Genomic DNA, 25,159 nt, shown 5'->3' on the forward strand with positions numbered 1-25,159 from the left:
TGCAGGTAACACATTACCTACTGATACAGCCTATCGTCAGCTTACGGGTATTAGCATTCAACAGAAGATCGAAAAAAGAAAGCCTACTCTTCTACTAATATCATAAACCATATCTTGTCTACGGGCCGAAACTGTTACCTGTGTAAAAATAATGTGATAATAGACAGTGAAATTGCAAGAAAAATAAAAAGGGTAATGGCAGAAAATATCACTATGGAATATAAAGATGAATTGATGAAAAACAAAGTACCAGCAAACGTTACTGCCATTGATCAAACAGTCAATGAACCAAATAATACCAAAGACGAAAAGCATATTGAGCCTGTCGATGACACGCCAGTAGAAGTTGTGTATGACTCAAAATGGAATAATGATTATTCTACTGATTACGAACAAAGAGAAGATAATAGCTACAATATCAAGAGAGAATATGGTGAACTATTTTATGGAACAGATTCAAAATGTCCAAAGTTGATCATTGATATTAATAATGTATCATAATATATTTTTATATTAATATTCTACATAGCATTATTTCATTAAAAATATATTATGCATTACATTGTTATGTGTTCATTATTTTTAGAGTATGCTAGCATATCAAACGTTTAGAATGTCCATTAAAACATTGGAAATGTAAGAAAATGAATTTGCATATATCTATTGTCAGAGACATGGGATAACATTGACAAAATCTAGGTATCAGAATGAATAAATTCTTTATCAACATCCGTTGTTGGGTATGTCATTATGAAAAAATTGTAACTAAATAAGTAAGTAAGTAACAAACTCTTTCTTGAATTCACCTCTTGGATTCACCTCTTGAATTCACCTAACCTAACCTATGGTTTATGTATCTGAGAAAGGGATGTTGATACAGAATTTAATAACTCTGATACTTAGATTTTGTCAAGTTTATCCCAAGTATTCGAGAAAGGGATGTTGATATAGAATTTAGTCAATCTGATACTTAGATTTTGTCAATTTCCTCCGGTATAGCCGACAAATGATGTTGATGGTGCATTTAAAGGATGTTGATAAAGCAATTATTCACTCTGATACTTAGATTTTGTCAATTTTATCCCATGTATCCGAGAAAGGGATGTTGATATGGAATTTAATCTCTCTGATATTTAGATTCTGTCACTTTAATCTGCCATATCCGACAAAGGATATTGGGAATAAATTTATTCGTTCTGATACTTAGATTTTGTCAATTTTATCCCTGTATCCGAGAAAGGGATGTTGACATAGAACTTAATAACTTTGATACTTAGATTTTGTCAATTTTATCCGACATATCCAACAAAGGATGTTGATATAGAATTTAATCAATCTAATAACTAGATTTTGTCAGTTTTATCCGATATACCCGACAAATGATGTTGATAATGCATTTAAAGGATGTTGATAAAGCGTTTATTCACTCTGATACTTAGATTTTGTCAATTTTATCCCATGTATCCGAGAAAGAGATGTTGATATAGAATTTAATCAATCTAATACTTAGATTTAGTCAATTTTATCCGATATAGCCAACAAATGATGTTGATAATGCATTTAAAGGATGATGATAAAGCATTTATTCACTCTGATACTTAGATTTTGTCAGTTTTATCCCATGTATCCGAGAAATGGATGTTGCTATGGAATTTAATCACTCTGATACTTAGATTCTGTCAATTTTATCCGACAAAGGATGTTGATAATGAATTTATTCACTCTGGTATTTAGATTTTGTCAATTTTATCCCCTGTATCCGAGAAAGGGATGTTGATATAGAATTTAATAACTCTGATACTTAGATTCTGTCAATTTTATCCGACATATCCGACAAAGGATGTTGATATAGAATTTAATCAATCTGATGCTTAGATTTTGTCAATTTTATCCGTTATAGCCGACAAATGATGTTGATAATGCATTTAAAGGATGTTGATAAAGCATTTATTCACACTGATACTTAGATTTTGTCAATTTTATCCCATGTATCGGAGAAAGGGTTTGTTGATATGGAATTTAATCGATCTGATACTTAGATTTAGTCAATTTTACCCGATATAGCCGACAAATGATGTTGATAATGCATTTAAAGGATGTTGATAAAGCATTTATTCACTCTGATACTTAGATTTTGTCAATTTTATCCCATGTATCCGAGAAATGGATGTCGATATTGAATTTAATCACTCTGATACTTAGATTCTGTCAATTTTATATGACATATTCGACAAAGGATGTTGATAATGAATTTATTCACTCTGGTATTTAGATTTTGTCAATTTTAGCCCCTGTATCCGAGAAAGGGATGTTGATAAAGCATTTATTCAATCTGATACTTAGATTTTGTCAATTTTATCTGATATACACGACAAAATATGTTGATAGTGAATTTATTCACTCTGGTACTTAGATATTGTCAATTTTATCCGACATATTCGACAATGATGTTGATAAAGCATTTATTCAATCTGATACTTAGATTTTGTCAATTTTATCAGATGAATCTGACAGAGGAAGTTGATAAAAAAAATTCATTCACTCTGACACTTTGATTTTGTCAATTTTTATCCAACATATCCGACAAAGGATGTTGTTAAAGCATTTATTCATTCTGATATTTAGATTTGTCAATTTTATGCAACATATCCTACAAAGGATGCTGAAAAAGCATTTATTCACTCTGATATTTAGATTTTGTTAATTAAAACTGTTGTAACTGATAAAAGATATTGAAAAAAAAATTATTCACTCTGATACTTAGATTTTGTCAATTTTATCCCATGTACCCGAAAAGGGATGTTGATATAGAATTTAATCAATCTAATGCTTAGATTTCGTCAATTTTATCCGATATAGCCGACAAATGATGTTGATAATGCATTTAAAGGATGTTGATAAAGCATTTATTCACTCTGATACTTAGATTTTGTCAATTTTATCCCATGTATCCGAGAAAATGATGTTGATATGGAATTTAATCACTCTGATACTTAGATTTTATCAATTTTATCCGACATATCCGACAAAGGATGTTGATAGTAAATTTATTCACTCTGAAGCTTAGATTATGTCAATTTTATCCGATATAACTGGCAAAGGATGTTGATTAAAAAAATATTCACTCTATCACTTAGATTTTGTCAATTTTAATCTATGTATCCGAGAAAAGGATGTTGATATAGAATTTAATCACTCTGATACTTAGATTTTGTAAATTTTATCCGACATATCCGATAAGGGATGTTGTTAAAGCATTTATTCATTCTGATATTTAGAGTTTGTCAATTTTATTCGATGTAATGACAAAGGATGTTGATAAAAAAAAACTTGTTCACTCTAACACTTACATTTTATCAATTTTATTCCATGTATCTGGCAAAGGATATTGATAAAAAAAATAATTCACTCTGATGCTTAGATTTTGTCAATTTTATCCAAAATATCCGACAAAAAATGTTTATAACGGGTTTATTCACTCTGATACTTAGATTTTGTCAATTTTATCCGATGTATCTGGCAAAGGATGTTGATAAGAAAATATTCACTCTAGCACTTAGAATTTGTCAATTTTATCCTATGTTTCCGAGAAAAGGATGTTGATATAGAATTTAGTCACGCTGATACTTAGATTTTGTCAACTTTATCCGACATATCTGATAAAGGATGTTGTTAAATCGTTGATTCATTATGAAATTTAGATTTTGTCAATTTTATCCGATGTATCTGACAAAAAAAGTTGATAAAAAAATTTATTCACTCTGACACTTATATTTTGTCAATTTTTTCCTCTGTATCCGAGAAATGGATGTTGATATAGAATTTAATCACTCTTATACTTAGATTTTATGAAATTGCTGTATTGTCTGTCCAGGAAGCGACTTCAATCGATAATGAATGTTAATAAAGGTTTTGTTCAATTTTTTTTTCATAATTTCCTGAATTAAATTTCTGTATTGTGTATCCAAGAGGTTAATTCAAGAAAGAGTTTGTTACTTACTTACTTACTTACTTAGAATTTTTTCATAATGACATATCCAACAATGGATGTTGAAAATGAATTTATTCATTCTGGTGCCTAGATTTTGTCAACGTTATCCCATGTGTCTGACAATAGATGTATGCAAATTCCTTTTCTTACATCTCCGATGTTTTAATGGACATTCTAAACGTTTGATATGCTAGCATACTCTAAACATAATGAACACATAACAACGTAATGCATAATATATTTTTAATGAAATAATGCTATGTAGAATATTAATACAAAAATATATTATGATACATTATTAATATCAATGATCAACATTGGACATTTTGAATCTGTTCCATAAAATAGTTCACCATGTTCTCTCTTGATATTGTAGCTATTGTCTTCTCTTAGTTCGTAATCAGTGGAATAATCATTATTGCATTTTGAGTCATACACAACTTTTACTGGCGTGTCATCGACAGACTGAATATTCTTTTCGTCTTTGGTATTATTTGGTTCATTGACTATTTGATCAATGGCAGTAACGTTTGCTGGTACTTTGTTTTTCATCAATTCATCTTTATATTCCATAGTAATATTTTCTGCCATTGCCCTTTTTATTTTTCTTGCAATTTCACTGTCTATTATCACATTATTTTTACACAGGTAACAGTTTCGGCCCGTAGACAAGATACGGTTTATGATATTAGTAGAAGAGAAGACCTTTCTTTTTTTGATCTTCCGTTGAATGCTAATACCCGAAAGCTGACGATAGGATGTATCAGTAGGTAATGTGTTACCAGCAGCAGTAGCAAGGAATTGTCCTCTATCATCGATGATTATTTTTATGTTGGCATTCTCTTTGAGTGCAATCATCTTCGGAGATCTCAATCTCGCATATCCACCAACATAAGAGTTGAATTTTTCCGGTACTCCAAAGAAATGTAATTCCTTACTGCCATGACAATGCATGCATACATTTCCAATAGTATTACCACTTGTACTTGTTTCATAGTTTAAATACTTCTCCTTGACGGCATTCAATGCTACAATAACATTGTCATTTGAACAAACTTTATTAAAATGCTCCATCTTCACTTTTTTAAAAATATGACTTATGTGTTTATCGTTCCACTGCGTAAACAATACTGATTTAATACATGCAATAGACTAGGTAGTGTCGATAGCTGGCCATAGACTACCAGTGAGAAACCCATATTGTGTCTTTGAGCAAGCATAAAGTACAATTGTTAGAGCCGTAAGCATATTTTGTCATTTTAAGGTACGTAAAAAAAAAGTTGAATAATTTCGAAGTTAAAAAAAAACAGTTTGTTTTTTATGAAAAAACTTTGATTAAGGACCATCAGTCCTCATCATTAGGAGTATGGGTATGCACAAGAATATATTTAAAAATTCAAATCAAAAGTGTCATTCTATTTTTCTGATATGATTTAGAGATGTAAAAAAAAATTAATAATTTTGAGGTAAAACAAAAAAATTTTGTTACAAAAATAGTTTGTTTTTTATGAAAAAAATATTGAATTAGAACCATCAGTCCTCATCAATAGGAGCATGGGTATAAACAAGAATATATTTTAAAATTTAAATCAAAAGGGTTATTCTATTTTTCTGATATGATTTAGAGATATAAAAAAAAGTTGAAAAAATACATCATGTTAAAAAAAATAATAAAAAATTTATAAAAAAACTTAAAAAAAAACATTAAAAAAATGGGAAGGGGGGCAAAAAGTTGGAGGGGAGGGGCCCCCCCTTCGAGTCTGGGGATTTGGAACCTTTCTGGGTTCAAGTTTATGGTGGTTAGGGTCGTTGGTGCTTATGATCCTTGACGGTTCGTACTCACATACACCTTACTACTTGAATTTCAAGGATTTCTAAGGTTTGTTCTGAATTTCATTATTAGAATTCTTTTCTTGCCATCTACATCTCTCTTAGTATCAACTTTTTAGTATACTATAACGTTAGACCATATTTTAAATTGTCAACACTGTTCAAACACCACTTGTGTATTATACAGACTACGTCGGAGAGGTAAAGCTAGGTCAACTCACAATGTCATTCTATCATCGTTAGCCATTTTCATAGATTGATGTTGTTTCAAATTTATAACAAATTACCTGAGTTAACAAGCCCTTTGGGGTTACCTTAACTGCTAATCAGTTTAACCCTTTTTCTCCATCTTCATATGATCCAATTCGCAAATGTTATCTAGCTCTGTTTTTTCCCTATTATTCAAACAAGATCGTTCATACAGTTCAATTCGAGAATGTTATATCCTTTTTTGCAAATATAGTTAGCTTTTAACAGCATATGTTAATCAATCAATTCTAAGTTTAGCCTACTATTCTTTAATTAGCAACTTCCTTGATTATAAAACTCAATGAATATCCATAGATACCAAAAATTAATACATAACTTAAATTTCATCGTTAGCCATTTTCATAGATTGATGTTGTTTCAAATTTATAACAAATTACCTGAGTTAACAAACCCTTCGGGGTTACCTTAACTGGTAATTAGTTTAACCCTTTTCCTCCATCTTCATATGATCCAATTCGCAAATGTTTGCGAATGTTTTTTCATTCTAGCTCTGTTTTTTTTCCGATTATTCAAATAAGATAGTCCATACGGTTCAATTCGCGAATGTTATATCGTTTTTTGCAAATAGATAATTCTGTGTGAGACTCATAATGATAGATATGAATAAAAAAGGTTATGTTAGTCCACGAATAATGTATATTTACTTACCAATATAATTCTTTTATTGTCCATTAGAACGTGCGAATTGATTCTTATAGGTTTATTATAACTTCTACTAATCAACTGACACAGAATGAACAATTCGTCCAATATATATATTTATAAAAAAAACATGATTATAACCAGCTGCAAACCGGTATTTCTAGAGTGAGACCATTCTTTGATTACGCAATTTAACAATTTCTAGTTTTTGGTTAAAAAACAAACAAAAAACATGTTATAATGAAAGTCTCAAAAACCCGTCTGGCTACGTTATACAGTCTCAATTATAGTTTCAAAACGTGTTTGTTCACTTTATAGGTATATAATATAAAAGGATTGGTCGCTTTTTGCAATGTGCTCGTCAAACTGCACTGTATATTCTTGTGCTCGTGAAACCTTTATATAACTTACTACTGATATGTAGGATAAAATTGACAAAATCCAATTATCAGAGTGAATAAATTCTCTATCAGCATCCTATGCCGGATACATCGGTTATCCGAATAAAATTGACAAAATCTATGTACCAGATTGAATAAATTCCTTATCAGCATCTTTTGTCAGATATGCCGGATAACATTGTCAAAATCTAAGCATCAAAGTGAACAAATTATTTATCAACGTCCTATGCTGGATACGTCGGATAACATTATCAAAATCGAAGTATTCGAGTGATTAAATTCTATATCAACATCCTTTATCGGATACATAGGATAATATTCACAAAATCCAAGTATCAGAGTGAACAAATTTTTTATAGACATCCTATGCTGGATACGTCGGATACCATTATCAAAATCTAAGTATCAGAGTGATTATTTTTTATCAAAATCCTTTGTCGGTTGCATAGGATAACATTGACAAAATCTAAGCATCAGAGTGAATAAATTCTTTATCAACTTCCTTAGCTGGATACGTCGGAAAACATTATCAAAATCTAAGTATCAGAGTGATTAAATTCTATATCAACATCCTTTTCTCGGATACATAGGATAACATTGACTAAATGTAAGTGTCAGAGTGAATAAATTTTTAATCAACATCTTTTGTCAGCTACATTGGATAAAATTGACAAAATCAAAGTATCAGAGTGATTAAATTCTATAACAACGTCTTTATCAGATACATCAGATAACGTTCATAAAATCTAAGTTTTATTAATTTTGACTTTATGCATCGTTGCTATGGCTCGTTTTTCTGTCATTTTCGCTTGATTTGGAAAAATTGGCTCAAACGATGACACCCCCCACAGGATTTTGACAAAGTTACGCTTCTCGTTGGGGTATGGATTTAGTGATCTACTTAGAATGTCTTGCAAACCATGGACTGGATAACCTCTATTCCATTTTGAGTCAAAATGCTTGACCAAATACCTTCCTGGGACATGCGTTAAAAAATGAGTGCATTGTGATGATTATCTGAAAATGATCGTATAGAAGGGAGAAAACAATTTTTGAAAAAACAAACAAACAAATAAACAAGCAGGAGTTGATCGCAAGCGACTCTAATTCAAAGTCGAACACTTTACCAACAAAACCAAGCCTTTAATAATCTATTTGATATATTAGCTGTTTTACCTTAATTGCGTAGCTTATTAAGGGGCTAAGAAGAGTAAAATACGGGAGGTGTTGTTGAAAGCCTTCGGTTAAGGGTTTTGGACCATAATTATTTACAATGATGATATCGTTTTATAGTTCCAAGCCTTTCTACTTAATAAGTGACATCAAAAGTGTTGTTTCTCGTGCTATATTACACTGATGGATGGTAGAATTGATAAACATCACCTAGATATGAAAAATAGATTGTCTTTGCGGCTAAATGCAGGGATATTTGAAGAAGGTGTCCAAGCCATCGTAAGGTACGCTCGGCTGCTTGGGTCGAAACAAACCACTGCAGACCTTCGATTCTTCTCAGTCTTTATGACTGGAATACATCGATGGTTTTTAGGGTTGCAGCTGATGCATACCATGTCTCAGCTTCGTATTGCATCAAGAGGTCACCGACAGAACCGACAGTCTACGAATATAATTTTAAATATTTCAAGAGAAAATTTTGTCGGTCTATTTTGGACATTCCCTGAGAGTTTTAGCTCGATATCCCAGTCGTCCCCAAGATATTATAAATACGCTATTTCGGTAACCTAGATTGTCTTTGTGGCTAAATGCAGGGGTATTCGAAGAAGGTGTCCAAACCATCGTAAGGTACGCTCGGCTGCTTGGGTCGAAACAAACCACCACAGACCTTCGATTCTTCTCAGTCTTTATGACTGAGCTGATGCATACCATGTCTCAGCTCTGCATTGCATCACAGAGCCAACAGCCTAGGAATATAATTTTAAATCTTTCAAGAGAAAATTGTCGGTCTATTTTGAACACTCCCTGAGATTTTTAGCTCGATCTCCCCAATAGTTCCACAGATATTATAAATACGCTATTTCGGTAGCCCAGGCAAATTATCTCTTGACCTCACTACTTCCCCATTGGCAGAATCAAGGCTCTACTTGGACTAATAGTGGCAAAACTCTCAGGCATATTAGACACATTTGTTGTCCCTGACATTTCCTACCTTTAACTCAATATGTAAAGTGTCCTCGCCCCCAACTCTCCACAAGATTTAGTTCTTTCTCCATAAGAATTCCTTGAGATGTTACATATATACTGTTTGGTTAACAAGGATGCATAGTATCCATCAATTTACCTCTGCCCCCTCCCTTAAATCAAAATGGCTTCCTGGCCTCCTTTACCTCCAACATCCATGCCAGGCCATTTGGCTACAAACATCCCTCGAAAACTTCAATTCAATATTCCAAGCTGTTTTTGAGAGATTAATACTACTACTATTAGTAACAACTCACCGGATCATCAATCTGCCTGACGCCAGCACATTCACGCACACTCCATTTCCCTTTCATTCTTTTCAAAGCCTACCTTTTTACACCCTCCTACGAAGTTCCCATTTCCTTTAAACCTGTCTTTATGACATCCTTCCACCCCAGATGGGGACGACCTGCTTTCCGTTTAGCCCTAGATGGTTGGCCGAAAAGAATAATCTTCGGCAATCTGTCATCCTTCATCCGCACAACATGCCCTAACCACCTCAGCCTTTCTTTCATTATAGACCTAGAAAGCGGTATTGAACCACATTTTTCGTATAGCCTATTGTTTGAAATACGGTCAGTCAGCCGGGTACCCAGAACAATCCTCAAGCGATTTCTCTGGAAAACATCTAGCAAATCTTCATCCGCTTTTCGGAGCGTCCATGCTTCAGAGCCATATTTGACCACTGTCATCACTGTAGCTTCTAATATTCTAATGGTTTGCAGAGTTATCTTCCTATTCTTCCAGACTTTTTTTAACTGTGAAAAAACACCCCGAGCCTTGGCTATTCTACTTTTAACATCTTCACTGCTCCCACCGTATTTACTAATAATACTACCAAGGTAAGTGAAGCTGCCCACTTGATCCATCTTTTCATTACCCGACGTCACCTTTTTATCTTCGCTTATTCCTTGCCTTAGTGACTTGGTCTTCTGAACATTAATGTTCAAATCAATTCTAACACCCTGAACTCGCAAAACCTCTGAAACTTCATTCATTTTGCTCACACTTTCATCTAGGATGCTTAAATCATCAGCATAATTTAAATCCAAGAGACTTTATCCTCTCCATTGGATTCCATGGTCTTCCATTGTATTTCCTGTGCTCCTTGAGACAAAGCCCATCACAGATAATCCACATAAAGGGGGATAGAACACAACCGGGCTGAACTTCTGATTTAATACAAAACCAGCTGCTAACCTCTTGAGAGATTGCACATACAATATTTTAATAATCTGGCAAGATGTTTTTTTGCCTACATCACTGCTTTACGCGGAATGTTTACTAGTTCAGCAAAAATTAATTGCTTCCAAAATTTAAACAAATTTGAGAGCAAATCTTTAGACACTTACCCACTCCCCCCTATCCTAAGTCACAATTTAAGTTCAACTTTTCTTCTCAACACTCCAGAATTTTTTTTATTTAATATACCGCTATCGTTTAATATTTACACTATTTCGATTTCCTGGTAACCCACAGTGTCTCTTCATTTATCTCACTACTTTACCAAAAATACATTATGAATTCCACAGAGTACAGTAGTGCAAAAACAATTAGGTGACTAGAGATATATCATTTAAACCCCCACATCTCCCTAGGGGGTTAAAAAAATATCTTTAGCCCCCCCCTACCTCTACCTTCTCCAATTCAAAATTCCATGTCTACTTGACCCCCTAACACTCTATGAAAGTTTCAGCTTGTTACCAAAAGCCATTTCAGAGGTAATCTAGATACGCTATTCTAATAACCGGGTACCACACAGTGTATTTTTAGTTTATCTTGTTACCTAGACAGGAATAAATTATAGCTCTTATAGGGGCTTATAGTACAAAAATGTATTACTGGATTGGAGATATAGCATCTTCTGCCCCTTACCCCTCTCCCTTCCTTCTCCAACACTACATACAAGTTTCAACTCCATCCCCAATCCTTTCTCGAGATATTACAGATATGTTATTTTGATACCCTGTATGCACAAGGTCTATTTCATTTTAACTTTGCCCACCCCCCAAGTCCTGACTCAATATCCACTTGCCCCTTCCCCCGAAACACCATGGACAACTAGGCGAACAACAACATTAATCATGTGCACTCCATCATGGTTGCAGCCGTAGCTGCAACCTTGAAAAGAGCGAACCACAGCCAGAGTAACCAAAGATAAAAACCCATTTTGAAAAAAAAACTGCCGAGTGAAAAAAAATTGCAATCTGACAGTGACTCAGGAATGAAAACTATTATTTCGGTTCGTCTTAAAAGTAAGTTTATTGCTAAAAGAAATTTATGGTGATCTAGAAAAAAGCCTGAAACCCCTCGAAAATGGCATCAGAACAAAGAGAAAAGAGTACCATTGGAATCAACATGGTCGAAAACCCAATACAGGGAAATTACAGTCCCCTTTCTTGAACAAAAGGGAGAATCAATTTTTTGCATCGGTAGCACTGATCTGTCTGTCGTTTTTATTTCTTTTTTCAGCTGGCCTAGCGGGCTACCAGAACATTTTAGAAAGATGGCTTAATGGCTCATTCAAAATCTATTTATTATATCTACTGCCTTTTATAAATTCCACCATCTGAAAATGCCATATTGCACTAAAAGAGCGCTTTTTGTCCCATTCCTCAAGGGGTGGCACTAACAGGCTACCAGAACATCGTAGACAGATTTTTTATAGCTCATATAAAAATAATGCTCATATCTACGTCCTGCATATAAATTCCATCATCAGCAGTTTCAAATGGCACTAAAAATGACAATTTTGGTGCCCGTGTCTCAAGTGGGAAAGCTTGATCTATTAAGCTAGCAGAACTTATAAAAGTGATGTTTAATGACTCATTTGAAAGCTATTGCTCTGTATGCGTGTTTTTTTTTTATCAATTTTATCATTCATAAATGTAACGTAGCACTGATAACAACACTTTTGATGCCACTTCTTAAGTGGATTAAATAAAAAAAACAAGTTTTTCTAACTGAAAGTAAGGAACGACGTTAAAACTTAAAACGAACAGAAATTATTCCGTATATGAAGGGGGCTGTCCCCTCCTCAACGCCTCGCTCTTTACGCTAAAGTTTTTTTATTGTTTAAAAAAATAGAGTTGTGAGAAAGTCAAACTTTAGTGTAAAGAGCGAGGCGTTGAGGAGGGGACAGCCCCTTCATATACGGAATAATTTCTGTTCGTTTTAAGTTTTAACGTCGTTCCTTACTTTCAGTTAGAAAAACTTGTTTTTTTATTTAATTTTTGAACGTTTTTGAATTAATGCAGGTTTTGATTTTGGCTCACCGTACATGAATAATTAAAACAAAATTTGCATATTATATTTGGTTAAATGGCTTTCTCGAAACTTGTTTAATTTTATTTACGAACGTTTTTATTAGTAATAAATATACGTAACTTAGAATTAAGTTACGTAACGAACTTCTATATTCATAAATTTTTAACACGTATATTAGGGGGTTCGCCCCCTAGTCAATACCCTGCTCTTTAAACTATAGTTCGAATTTTTTTTCCAGTTCTTTAAAAATAACCTCTTAATCACAATCAGTTGATCAGTTGAAAAACTTGTTTTTTTATTTAATTCCTGATCTTTTTCTTTAATAATGCTGGGAAATCAGGCGCCCCCTTCATAGCACTGTCCCTTCCCCCATGTAATCTTCCTTCATTGAAAGATCCTTCCATATAGCCCCCGACCCTCTCCTTCCCCCACCTACCAGAAAAAATCTCCTCTGAAAAAGTCTGTATACTTCCCAATAACCAATACTATATGTTAACATTGAGTAAAGTTCATAACTTTCAGCCCTCCCCCTGGGGACTTTGGGGGATCAAGTCATCCTAAAAGACATTTTTATCATATTTTCGACCATGGTGAACAAAATGGCTATCTCAAAATTTTGATCCGGTGACTTTGGGAAAAAAATGAGCGTGGGAGGGGGCCTAGTTGCCCTCCATTTTTTTTGGTCACTTAAAAAGGGCACTAGAACTTTTAATTTCCGTTCCAATGAGCCCTCCCACGAAATTCTAGGACCACTGGGTCGATACGATCACCCCTGGTAAAAAAAAAAAAAAAAACAAACAAAAAAACAAACAAACAAGCAAACAAATAACCACGCATCCGTGATCTTTATTCTGGCAAAAAATGGAAAATTCCACATTTTTGTAGATAGGAGCTTTAAACCTCTACAGTAGGGTTCTCTGATACGCTGAATATGATGGTGTGATTTTCATTAAGGTTCTCTAACTTTTAGGGGGTCTTTCCCCCTTTTTTTCGAAAACCAGCCAAATTTTCTTAGGCACGTAACTTTTGATGGGTAAGATTAAACTTAATGAAACTTATATATTTGAAATCAGAATTAAAATCTGATTCTTTTGATATATCTATTGGTATCAAAATCCCGTTTTTTAGAGTTTCGGTTACCATTGAGCCGGGTCGCTCCTTACTTACAGTTCGTTACCACGAACTGTTTGAAAAGCTCTGAAGTACAAAACAGGTACTATTGTAATAGTTATGTTCCAGAACCCTTAACTGGAGGTTTACAAGAATCCCTCCCGTACAGTCCTCCTCCCAGCTCCATTAGTAAGTTTCATAAATCTTCTGCTCATCAGTAAGCTACTGAGACATTAGCAGGCTACCACACCATCGTAGATAGACGTTTAATGGCTCAATTAAAAGCTATTGCTTATATACTAGTTTTTTAAAAATTCTACCATCTATTAGATTTCACAGATTTCAATGTTAACTAGTTTTTGGGTGGAATTTGCAATGAACTCTTTGTCATGGTTGAAGCATTAGCTGCAACGTAGTAAAGAGCGAACCACAGCCTATAGTAACTAAAAGATAAAAAATGTTAAAACGGCATTTTTTCTCCAGGCCTAGGGGGTTACTAGAACATCATTTAGAGATACTTAAAATCTCATTCAAAAGCTATTTCTCATATATATGTGGTTTATATAAATTTCACCATCTGCAAGTGCCGTATGGCATGGAAAAGGGCACTTTTTATGTCGTTTTTCAAGAGTTGGGGATAGCAGGCTACCAAAACATCGTGGATAGATTTCTGATAACTCATATAAAAAATATTGTTTACATCTACAGTCTTCTAATAAGTTACACCATTTGCATGTTTCAAGGAGCACTTAAAATCCTACTCTTAGTCCCATATCTCAAGTAAAAATGCTGGGATTGATGCGCTACCAGAACTATTTAGAGTGATGTTTAATGGCTCATTTGAAAATTTTTGCTCATATCTACGTACTTTTTATCAATTATACCATTCGTAAGTGAGGTATAGCACTGAAAACAACACTTTCGGTGCCATTTCTTAAGTGGAAAACCTTAGAAGTATAAAACGGCACCATTGCAATATTTATGGTCCAAAACACTTAACTGAAGGTTTGCAAGAACACCTTCAACATGTTCTTCCTCCAGGCCCCCTTAATAAGCTACGCAATTAAAGTCCTATAAACACCAATAAATTAAATTACATAATTAGAAGTGTGGTTCTGTTAGTTCAGCGCTGGACTTCAAATTATATTATCATGCCTTCGATTCAAGCTTGTTTTTTCTTTAATCACGGTTTGTCCCTTAGTATGATTACTTTTCAGATAAGCCACTATTTTTGCAAATGTGATGCACTCATTTTCTAAAGAATATCCCGGGAAGGCTCCAATTAAACCTATTACTCATATCTACGTGATTTTTATTAATTTTACCATCCAAAAGTGCCATATAGCACTAAAAACGGCACTTTTGGTGCCACTTATTAAGTGGAAGAGTTTGACAGCATAAAACATTACCATTGCAACAATTATGGTCCAGAACCGTCACCTAGAGGTTTATAAGAACCCCTCACATATACTCTCCTGCCAGACCCTCTTAGTGAGTTTCATAAATCGTCTACTCATCTTAAAAGTTAAAGATTATTGCGAAAATAAATTAACTAACACTAAAAAGTTTTCAACTAAAATTCAACCAAAACTTAATCTTGCATGATCAACAGTTTTGAATTGAACCTTCAAACTTCATTCTGCAATAAAGCTTGTGTGCTAGATCTAACGGTGGTAATTGAGGGGAAGGGATGTCCTTGCCCCCTTAGTCTTTTGCTCCTACCTAGGTTTTGAAAAACATCTTTTTTGGTCATTTCATTGGAAAAGGCGCTTTTTTCATTTATAAAAATGGGAGAAACAACCAAAAGTGCACTGTGTGGGAATGTGCTTTTAAGTCAAATATATAAAAAGCGATTAGGTATATATATTAGATGGCTCTGAAGTTATAATTTTTGTCCGTTTTAAGTCTCAACTTCGCTTTCAACTTCCCTCGGAAAAAATGTATTTTTTAAATTAATACAAATTTCAAAGCTAGTCAATAGTCATAATACTATCAAGAAGGCTTTACTTTGAACTTGTCTACAAACTAATCATGGCATGTCCTTTCCAGAACCAAAACGAGAGCCAGTCATTGAACTGAGCCATTGTGCAGAATTGATACCAAATTAAACGTAAAAAGGAAATAAGCAACAATCCTAAAATTGATCGTCGCTTTATCTTAAAAGTGATTGATCCTAAAAGGGATTGATAATATTTTTATTCTGTAAGAAGTGTCCCTAATTGATTTGCTTTTACTGTACCAAAACTCCTATATCGTTTTGTGTTTTCAGTAAGGCGCTAGTTTTCTATAATCCTAAAAGCATAGGGAAACATAATTAGTTGCTTTATTTGTACTAGTTTTATTGATATATATATATCAGATAGGCTATGAAATAATAATTTTTGTCCGTTTTAAGTTTCAACTTCGCACTTTACTTCCCTCGGAAAAACTTTTTTTAAGTAGTTGTAGACGTAGCTTATCGGCAAATCCGTTAAGCTGTGTCACACGTCATAATTACTGTTTCTTCTTGTTCACTGCATATAACTTCATAATTTTTTTCCGTTTTTAGAAAGATGGGATTTTGTTTACATATTAATTAAGACTCGGAAAGACTCTGTTTGAGTCTTTCCGAGGGAAGTAAAGAGCGAAGTTGAAACTTAAAACGGACAAATATTATTACTTCACAGCCTATCTAATATATATCAATAAAACAAATACAAATAAATCCACTAATTATGTTTCCCTATGCTTTCAGGATCATAGAAAACTAGCGCTTTACTGAAAACACAAAAGTCAACTATAAAAAACAGGCGTATTGATTTGGGACCAAAAGTGACTATGTAGCCTAACAGCAATAAATAAATCTATAAAGCTTTTCATAGTCTTACACCAGTTGTGAAATCAGTAACTTTCAGTATACGCTTAAAATTATCTTAAAAACATAAGCGTAAATTTTTTTTTTTTTTTATAACCACGAAGTAATTGAACAGTATACAATAATATTGGACTGATTTATCGGGTAGCACTTTTGTCTCGCCTGCTATACTACCAATAGTGAGTAATATACAATTTTAAATTGTAAGAAATATGCTTTAGTAATATTCGAAATGAAGGTCAAATAAGACATAATATAAACTCTGGAAATCCGATTATTTTTCTCTATACAACTGTGAATTTCAAGCTATGATACAAATTATAAAGCTAGTCAATAGTCCTAATGCATCAAGATGGATTTACTTTGAACCTGTCAACAAACTAATCATGACATGTCCCTTTCAGAGCCAAAACGAAGCTTGTCATTGAACTGAGCCATTGTGCAGAAGTGATACCAAATTAAACGTAAAAAACAACAACAAAGCAACCATCCTAAAATGGATTGCTGGTTTATCTCAAAAGAGATTGATCCTAAAAGGGATTGATGATATTTTTATTCCGTAAAAAATGTCCTTGATTCGTTTGCTTTTATTGTACAGGAACTCCTATATTATTTTGTGTTTTCAGTAAAGCACTAGTTTTCTATAATGCTGAAAGCATAGGGAAACATAATTAGTGGGTTTATTTGTACTAGTTATATATATATATATATATATATATATATATATATATATATATATATATATATATATATATATATATATATATATATATATATATATATATATATATATATATATATATATATATATATATATATATATATATATATATATATTAGATAGGCTCTGAAGTAAAAATTTTTGTCTGTTTTAAGTTTCAACTTCGCTCTTTACTTCCGGCAAAAAAAAATTGTTTTTTTAAATTAATATTTGTTAGTTTTTGATTAAAATCTAATGAAGAAACAAGGCTGCCATGATCTTTTTTATTTATGCGGAATAATGTATGTTCGTTTTAAGTTTTAATGTCTCTCCTCAGTTTCAGTTGAAAATTTATTTTTAATATAATTTCTAAATATCACCGATCTAGGGGAGATAAGACACTTCTAGAAAATACTGCATACAACCTTGACAGCTACGAAAAACTTTCAGTCTATAACATGAAGTTCATTATCCATACTTCACAAAAGAATATATGTTTTTCTGGAACGTTTGTTTTTCGAAGAGTATAAAGCTGTTTTTACTCGGCCGACGTCGCCTGAAAAGCCACAATGAAGACATGGCTTCATAAATCACCTATTGACTAGCAGAAACTAGAAGGCTACTGTAACAAAAGAGAGCTGTTTAAGTGCTAATTTAAAAGCTTAAATTCATACCTAATCGCTTTTTTTATAAATTTGACTTGATAGCATATTCCCACAATGTGGGAATGTGCTAACACAATGTGTTGTTTTCCCCATTTTTTTTTTTTTTAATGAAAAAAAGTGGGTTTTCCAATGAAATGACCAAAAAAGGTGTTTTTCAAAATCTAGGCAGTAGCAAAACATCAAAGGGAGCAAGGACGTCACTTCCCCTCAATTACCGGCGTTAGAACCAGCACACAGGCTTCATCGCAAAGTGAAGTTTGAAGGTTCAATTCAAAATTGTCGATCAATCAAGCTTAATTTTTGGTAGAATTTTAGTTGAAAAATTTTTAGTTTTAGTTAATTTGTTTTCGCGATAATCTTTAATTTTTAAGATGAGTAGGCGACTTAGGAAACTTACTAAGAGGTTCTGGATAGAAAGAATATGTGAGGGGCTCATACAAACCTCCAGTTAAGGGCTTTGGACCATTATTTTTGTAATGGTACTGTTTTATGCTTCCAAACTCTTCCACTTAAGAAATGTCATCAAAAGCGCCGATTTTAGTGCTATATGGCACTTATGGATGGTAAAATCGATAAAAAGCACGTAGATATATGTAATAGGTTTAATATGAATCTTCACGGGATATGCCGGTAGATAATTTCGGAGGCCCCATTGCCTTTCCATAACAATATATGAAAGTTCAAATAGGGATAAAATCCTTTTAATAGACAGTGATAAAATTCACAAAATACTAGATATTTCGGTCACATATGCAGTGACTGTCATCAGTAGTTATACTCTACCGGGGTTTAGGTAGGGCTAGTGGGCTACCAGAACATCTTAGATAATTTTTTGATAGCTCATATAAAAAATATTGCTCATATCTACGTTCTTCCTATAAATTCCACCATCTGCAAGTTTCAAATGGCACTATAAACGGTACTTTTGATGCCATGTCTCAAGTGGTAAAGCTGAGGCTAGTGGGTTACCAAAACTTTTTAGAGTGATGTTTAATGGCTCATTTGAAAAATTTTGCTCATATCTACGTGCTTTTTATCAGTTCTATCATTCGTAAGTGAGATATAGCACTGAAAACAACATATTTGGTGCCACTTCTTATGTGGAAAATCCTGGAAGCATAAAACGGTATCATTGTAATAATTGTGGTCCAAAACCCTTAGCTGGAGGTTTGCAAGAACAACTCCAGCATGTTCCTTCTCCAGACCCTCTTAAAAAGCTATGCAATTAATGTCCTACAAACACCAATATATTAAATTGCATTATTAGAGGCGTGATTCTGTTAGTACAGCACTGGACTCCAAACTAACTTATCATGCGTTTGATTTCAGCATGGATTTTTTTTTTTTAATCATGGTTTGTCCCTTCTTATGATTACTTTTCAGATAATCCACTATTTTTGTAAATTTGATTCACTCATTTTTTAAAGCATATCCCGGACAATGAATAAAAGTTCAAATAGGGATAAAATCCTTTTAATAGACAGTGATAAAATTCACAAAATACTAGATATTTCGGTCACATATGCAGTGACCGTCATCAGTAGCTATACTTAGTAGGCACTTGCAGATGGCGGAATTTATATAAACCACGTACATATGAGAAATAGCTTTTGAATGAGCTATTAAGCATCTCTATGATGTTCTAGTAACCCGCTAGGCCTGGAAGAAAAAAGAATAAAGACCGTTTTAACGTTTTTTAACTTTTAGTTATTATAGGTTGTGGTTCGCTCTTTACTAGGTTGCAGCTAATGCTTCAACCATGACAAAAAGTTCATTGCAAATTCTCCCAAGAAACTAGTTAGCATTGAAATCTGTGGAATCTAATGTGTGGTAAAATTTGTAAAAACCTAGTAAATTTAAGCAATAGCTTTTAACTGAGCAATTAAACATCCATCGACGATGATGTGGTAGCCTGCTAATGTTTCCGTATCTTGCTGATGAGCGGACGATTTTTGAAACTTAATAAGGGGGCTGGGAGGGGGACTGTACGGGAAGGGTTCTTGTAAACCTCCAGTTAAGGGTTCTGGAACAAAACTATTACAATAGTATCTGTTTTGTACTTCAGAGCTTTTCCACTTAAGAAGTGGCACCAAAAGTGTTGTTTTGCGTGCTATATCGCACTTACAAAGGGTAAAACTGATAAGAAAAACACATGTATATGAGCAATAGATTTAAAATTAGCCATTAAACATCACTCTTAAATTCTGCTAGCCCAATAGCCCCAGCTTTTCCACTTGAGACACGGCACCAAAAGTGGTGTTTTTAGTGCCATTTGGAACTTGCATATGGTGGAATTTATAGGAAGAACGTAGATATGAGCAATCTATTTTATATGAGTTATAAAAAATAAGTCTACGATGTTCTGGTAGCCTGTTAGTGTCAACCAATGAGAAATAGCACAAAAAGTGCCATTTTAGTGCCATATGGCACTTGCAGATAGCGAAATCTATAAAAAGCACGTATATATGAGAAATAGCTTTTGAATGAGCCGTTAAGCATTTCTCTATGATGTTCTGGTAACCCGCTAGGCCTGGAAAAAAAAGAGGAAGAAGAAAAAAAAAAACGGGAGACAGATCAGTGCTACCGATGCAAAAACGTTATTTTCCTTGCTGTTCAAGAAGGGGGACTTTAATTTCCCTGCCTGAGATTTCCGACGATGCTGACGCTACTTGTACACTTTTCATTTTGATCGGACGCCATTTTCGAGGGGTTTCGTTTTTTTTAATCACGATAAATTTCTTTTCGCAATAAACTTTTACTTTTAAGACAAACCGTTATAATAGTTACCAGTCCTGAATCAGTGTCAGATGGCAATTTTTTTCCTCAGGCAGTTTTCTTTTTAAACGCGTTTTTCAACTTTTGCTTTCTACGAGCTGTTGTTCGCTCTTTACTTATTACCGCTGCAACCATGATTACGTAGCTTATTAAAGGGGCTTAGAGGAGGAACATACGAGCGGTGTTTCTCCCAGATGTCTTTTCGCCAGGCAGTTTTTTTAAAAACGCGTTTTTTAACTTTTGGTTACTATGGGCTGTTGTTCGCTCTTTACTAGGTTGCAGCTACCGCTGCAACCATGATTACGTAGCTTATGAAACGGGCTTGGAGGAGGAATATACAAGAGGTGTTCTTGCAAACCTCCATTTAAGGATTTTGGTGCACAATTATTACAATGATATTATTTTATACTTCCAAACTTTTCTACTTAAGATGTGACACCAAAAGCGTTTTTAGTGCTATATCACATTTACGAATGGTAGAATTGATAAACATCCCGTAGATAGGAACAATAGCTTTCCAATGAGTCATTAAAAATAACCCTTAGCCCACTAGCCCCATCTTTTCCACTTGACACATGGCACCAAAAGTCCCGTTTTTAGTGCCATTTGGAACTTGCTAATGGTGGAATTTATACGAAGGACGTACACATGAGCAATATCTTTATATATCTTTTATAAAAAATCTGTCTACGATGTTCTGGTAGCCTGCTAGTGCCACCCCTTGAGGAATGGCCCAAAAAGTACCATTTTAGTGCCAAATGGCACTTGCAGATTGCGGAATTTGTAAAAAAGCACGTAGATATGAGAAATAGCTTTTGAATGAGCCGTTAAGCCTCTCTTTCTGATGTTCTGGTAGCCCGCTAGGCCTGAGAAAACGGGAGACATATCGGTGCTACCGATGCAAAAAAGTGATTTGCCTTTTTGTTCAAGGAGGGGGACTTAAATTTCCCTGTAAGAGGGTTTCGACCATGCTGATTCCAATGGTATACTTTTCATTTTGATGTGACGCCATTTTCGAGGGGCTTAAGACTTTTCTCGAAATCACCATAAATTTCTTTTCGCAATAAAACTTTATTTTTAAGATGAACCGAAATAATAGGTACCATTCCTTAGTGAGTGTCAGTTGGCAATTTTTTTCACTAGGCAATTTTATTCAAAACGAGTTTACTATGGGATGTGGTTCGCTCTTTACTATGTTGCAGCTACCGCTGCAACCAGGATAACGTCGCTTATCCTTGGTCATCAGGCATTTTTGGGGGCTACCAGGTTGAATTTATCCGATAAATAATCCAGATTAGACCGTTTCAGGTAGGGTAGTAATCCTTCTAACTTCTGTTGTCATTTGTTTCTCTTTAATCGGGTATGTCGGATATACATTCTTGGGATGCTCGAACGCACTGAAAGTGTCTTTTGATAAGCCTTACTACTTAACCATGCATAAATTGTAAGTCCCATTATGGGATTTTATTAGGAACAATGAATTTGGCAGATTGGAGTTTAAAACAATCAGCCCCCCCCCCACCAACACAAAAATGAGTTCCCCTCACCCTTCCTTCCTCCTTTCCTTTCTCGTACAATACATAGAAGTTTTCACTGAATCCCCCAAGCTGTAACTAGAGATTTCACAGATACGCTATTACAATTACCTGGATACATATACTGCCTTTCGATACACCCCCCCCCCCGTGAAGTTGGTATTTGATGTCTACTTGGCCGCATTCCCAACATATCCCAACATAAAGTTTCAGTTTGAACCCACAAGCCGTTCCCAAGACGTTGCAGATAATTTGAAGACTTGGGTTCAAATAACATTTCAGACCTGCTCAGGTGCATGTGCTGTTTCCAGAGTATGACCTTGTGAAACTGGGAATCTTGGTTAAGCGAACGATCCCTAAGAGCACCTAGCTGATCGAACAACCAAGACCAAATAGAGCAAATTTTTTTTACTAAAACCTACCTGTGAAAAATGAGCAATTTACATTTAGGCTCATTCTCCATGGGGCTGTCGGGGTTTAGTTATTAGGCTTTTGACGTTTTTGAACAAAATAACTATCTAAAAATTTTATTGAATTATCCTGGGGCTGCGGGGGGACAAGTTTACTGGCCCGTTTTCAGGCCCTCCTGCCACTCCCACAATAAAATACTTAATCCTTTGTGACCAAGAAAACGATCCAAGAAAATTTTGTGCCAATCGCTTACCTAACACCAAACATCCACACCCTCCTTTTTCGTTATGAAATCTAGGTGGAAACAAATGATACTCTGCATTATTTAGTGCGGAGGGTAGAAAAAGGTATAGGAGCGGGGCTGCTGGTTGCCTTCCTATCACTCTACTCTTAACAAGTACGCTGAAATTCTCCATTTATAATCTAATGAGCCTCCTCTTAAGTTTCTACGACCACCCCTTCCTTACAAAGAAGCCAGGAAAAAAAAAATAATACATCGAAGGTGGATGGGTCCTCACTCCCTGCCCCTGATAAAACTTATCTGAGAATAATTAGAAATTGGCATAACTAAGGGCTCTTGCCGCTGGAGCTGCGTGGGTTATCTCTGAAGGCACGGTTATTGAGCTTCTGGACTGTAAAAAACGGGAAACTTTGATCCGATCGCATGGGGGTTGTCGGGAGCAAAAACGGTACTGAAACAGGGTTGGTTGCCCTCCAATCACTTTCAGCACTTAATTTTCAATCGATTGGTTTTCTCACAAGCAGGCATGTACCTAAGAATCTTTTTGGGGAGGGGGTAATTATTAAGCAAAACAAATTTATTTTGATAATTTGAATATGATGCATCCATAGTTTTGAAAACAATTTAGGATTTTGGTGGAGGGGGAAGCTCCTGAGACCTAACCCTGCTGCGTTTATCCCTTTTCTCAGGTTCCCACGGCCACCTCTTCCATTCAAAGTGGTTAGGGATAAAAAGCAATAATATAGTGAAGGGATATCAATCATACTTGTACAGGGGAGGGCTGAGGCAGGATTCTCCGAGATTAGTTTCAGAAAGGTCGAGGCCTAAAAATGCGCTCTTTCGTGTTTTGACCCTCCCCCCCGGCCTAAAAAAATCATCCGATCCATCTCATTTCTGCTCTAAGGGCTGGAACCATGTACAGCTATGTATATAAATATTGGTATATTGTACAGTGTGTGCAATGGTGTGCAAATTCACCAACAAGACGGCCGATTGTACTAGGCTCAAAGACAATTTTTTTTTTAGGGAGATGAGCTACCAGTCTCTTAGTCCTTTAAAATCAAATCGCATTCCATGCAGGTACTAAGTTGTGCTAGTTACACATACTGTGTTTTGAATGACAATAAATCAAAAATATAAACATTTAGCGGTACTCTTTCATTAGCTGGATTCTTTTATATAGTGCTAGTTTGGTTAATGCTAATGAAATAAAATCAAATAGAATGACTATATAATAGTTTAGAAACAAATTTGAGCTATATATTTGCAAATTTGGGGGGTGGGAGGGGCAAAGTGTAGCATGTATTAAATACGTAACCTAACATAACCTAGGTACCTCTTGCCCCCCCCCCCCCAAAAAAAAAACTAAACCAAAACAACACTTTAAATATCGTATACGCAATTAAAACCACGCTATACTTTGTGTTTCTCTACAGCGGAGTCTTGTATCATCCCGTTGAAAAATGGGGTTTCAACCTGTCTCGAGTTTGAGATATAAAAAGAGTCCAGCTAATTTTCATTAGCTGGACTATTTCGCAAAACCTCGGAAAGTTGACAAACTACCATTCCAGGAAGATAGCTTGTCTCACCCAGCCATAACAAAAACTCGGTTCCTTGCTGATAATTATGAATTACATGTTTCCCTCACTTACGGGTTACGCTTATTCTCGTCATCAATCTCTCCCCATATCCCTTAAATAAATGTGGTCTGATGAATACAAACCAGCAGATGTTCGAGTATCAGTATAGCATCCTAACACCAAAGCGTTTAAAATTAGACTAAACTTTACCCATATGCGAGTTACCATTAAGAGAGGGTCAGCAACCCTTTACCCAAGGCTAATGAATCAAAAACCACCCTTTGCTGTGTTCATCGAGTAATTTCAACAATTATGTGAATTACCTGACATACTTTTTATTCGGGGGATCACAGTCCATCTCTTGCAGTCTTAAAATTAGTGGAGTATCAATGATTTAAATCGTCTGTTAGTTTTTAAATCAAAAATTCTCGAATTGAATTTGATTCATGATTGAAAGTATCTAAGCCTGACCTAGTTTAACCGCGGAAGTTTATGTAAATTATGGCTGTCATTCAGGCAACCAATGGTTTTCTGTGAATATTATCACAGCCATCTCAGGCTGTATCGTCACGTAACCAAAGTAAGTGAATTTATAATTTTACACAGAATTACCAGAATTTAGTATTCAATATGGAATTGCATATGAAAACACTATATGCATATATTTTCATAGAAGAGGCTTCTCAATTGC

General features: G+C 34.6%; 1 protein-coding gene across 2 annotated transcripts in view; it reads right to left on the bottom strand.

Moving 5' to 3' along the window:
• The window catches only part of LOC148942172 (uncharacterized), a 72,200-nt gene extending 47,553 nt beyond the window's left edge, over window positions 1-24,647 (bottom strand). Inside the window, exon 1 of one of the 2 annotated variants that reach the window (XM_089102941.1) lies at window positions 24,541-24,647. The gene's annotated coding sequence lies outside the window, so the exon portion shown is untranslated. The remainder of the gene's footprint in view (window positions 1-24,540) is intronic. The other variant, XM_089102940.1, reaches the window with a different exon arrangement.
• Window positions 24,648-25,159: the final 512 nt, after the last annotated feature.

Source organism: Artemia sp. Qi Xiang Cuo, chromosome 17 (assembly GCF_049724085.1).
Source record: "Artemia sp. Qi Xiang Cuo chromosome 17, ASM4972408v1, whole genome shotgun sequence".
Taxonomy (NCBI): Eukaryota; Metazoa; Arthropoda; class Branchiopoda; order Anostraca; family Artemiidae; genus Artemia; species Artemia sp. Qi Xiang Cuo.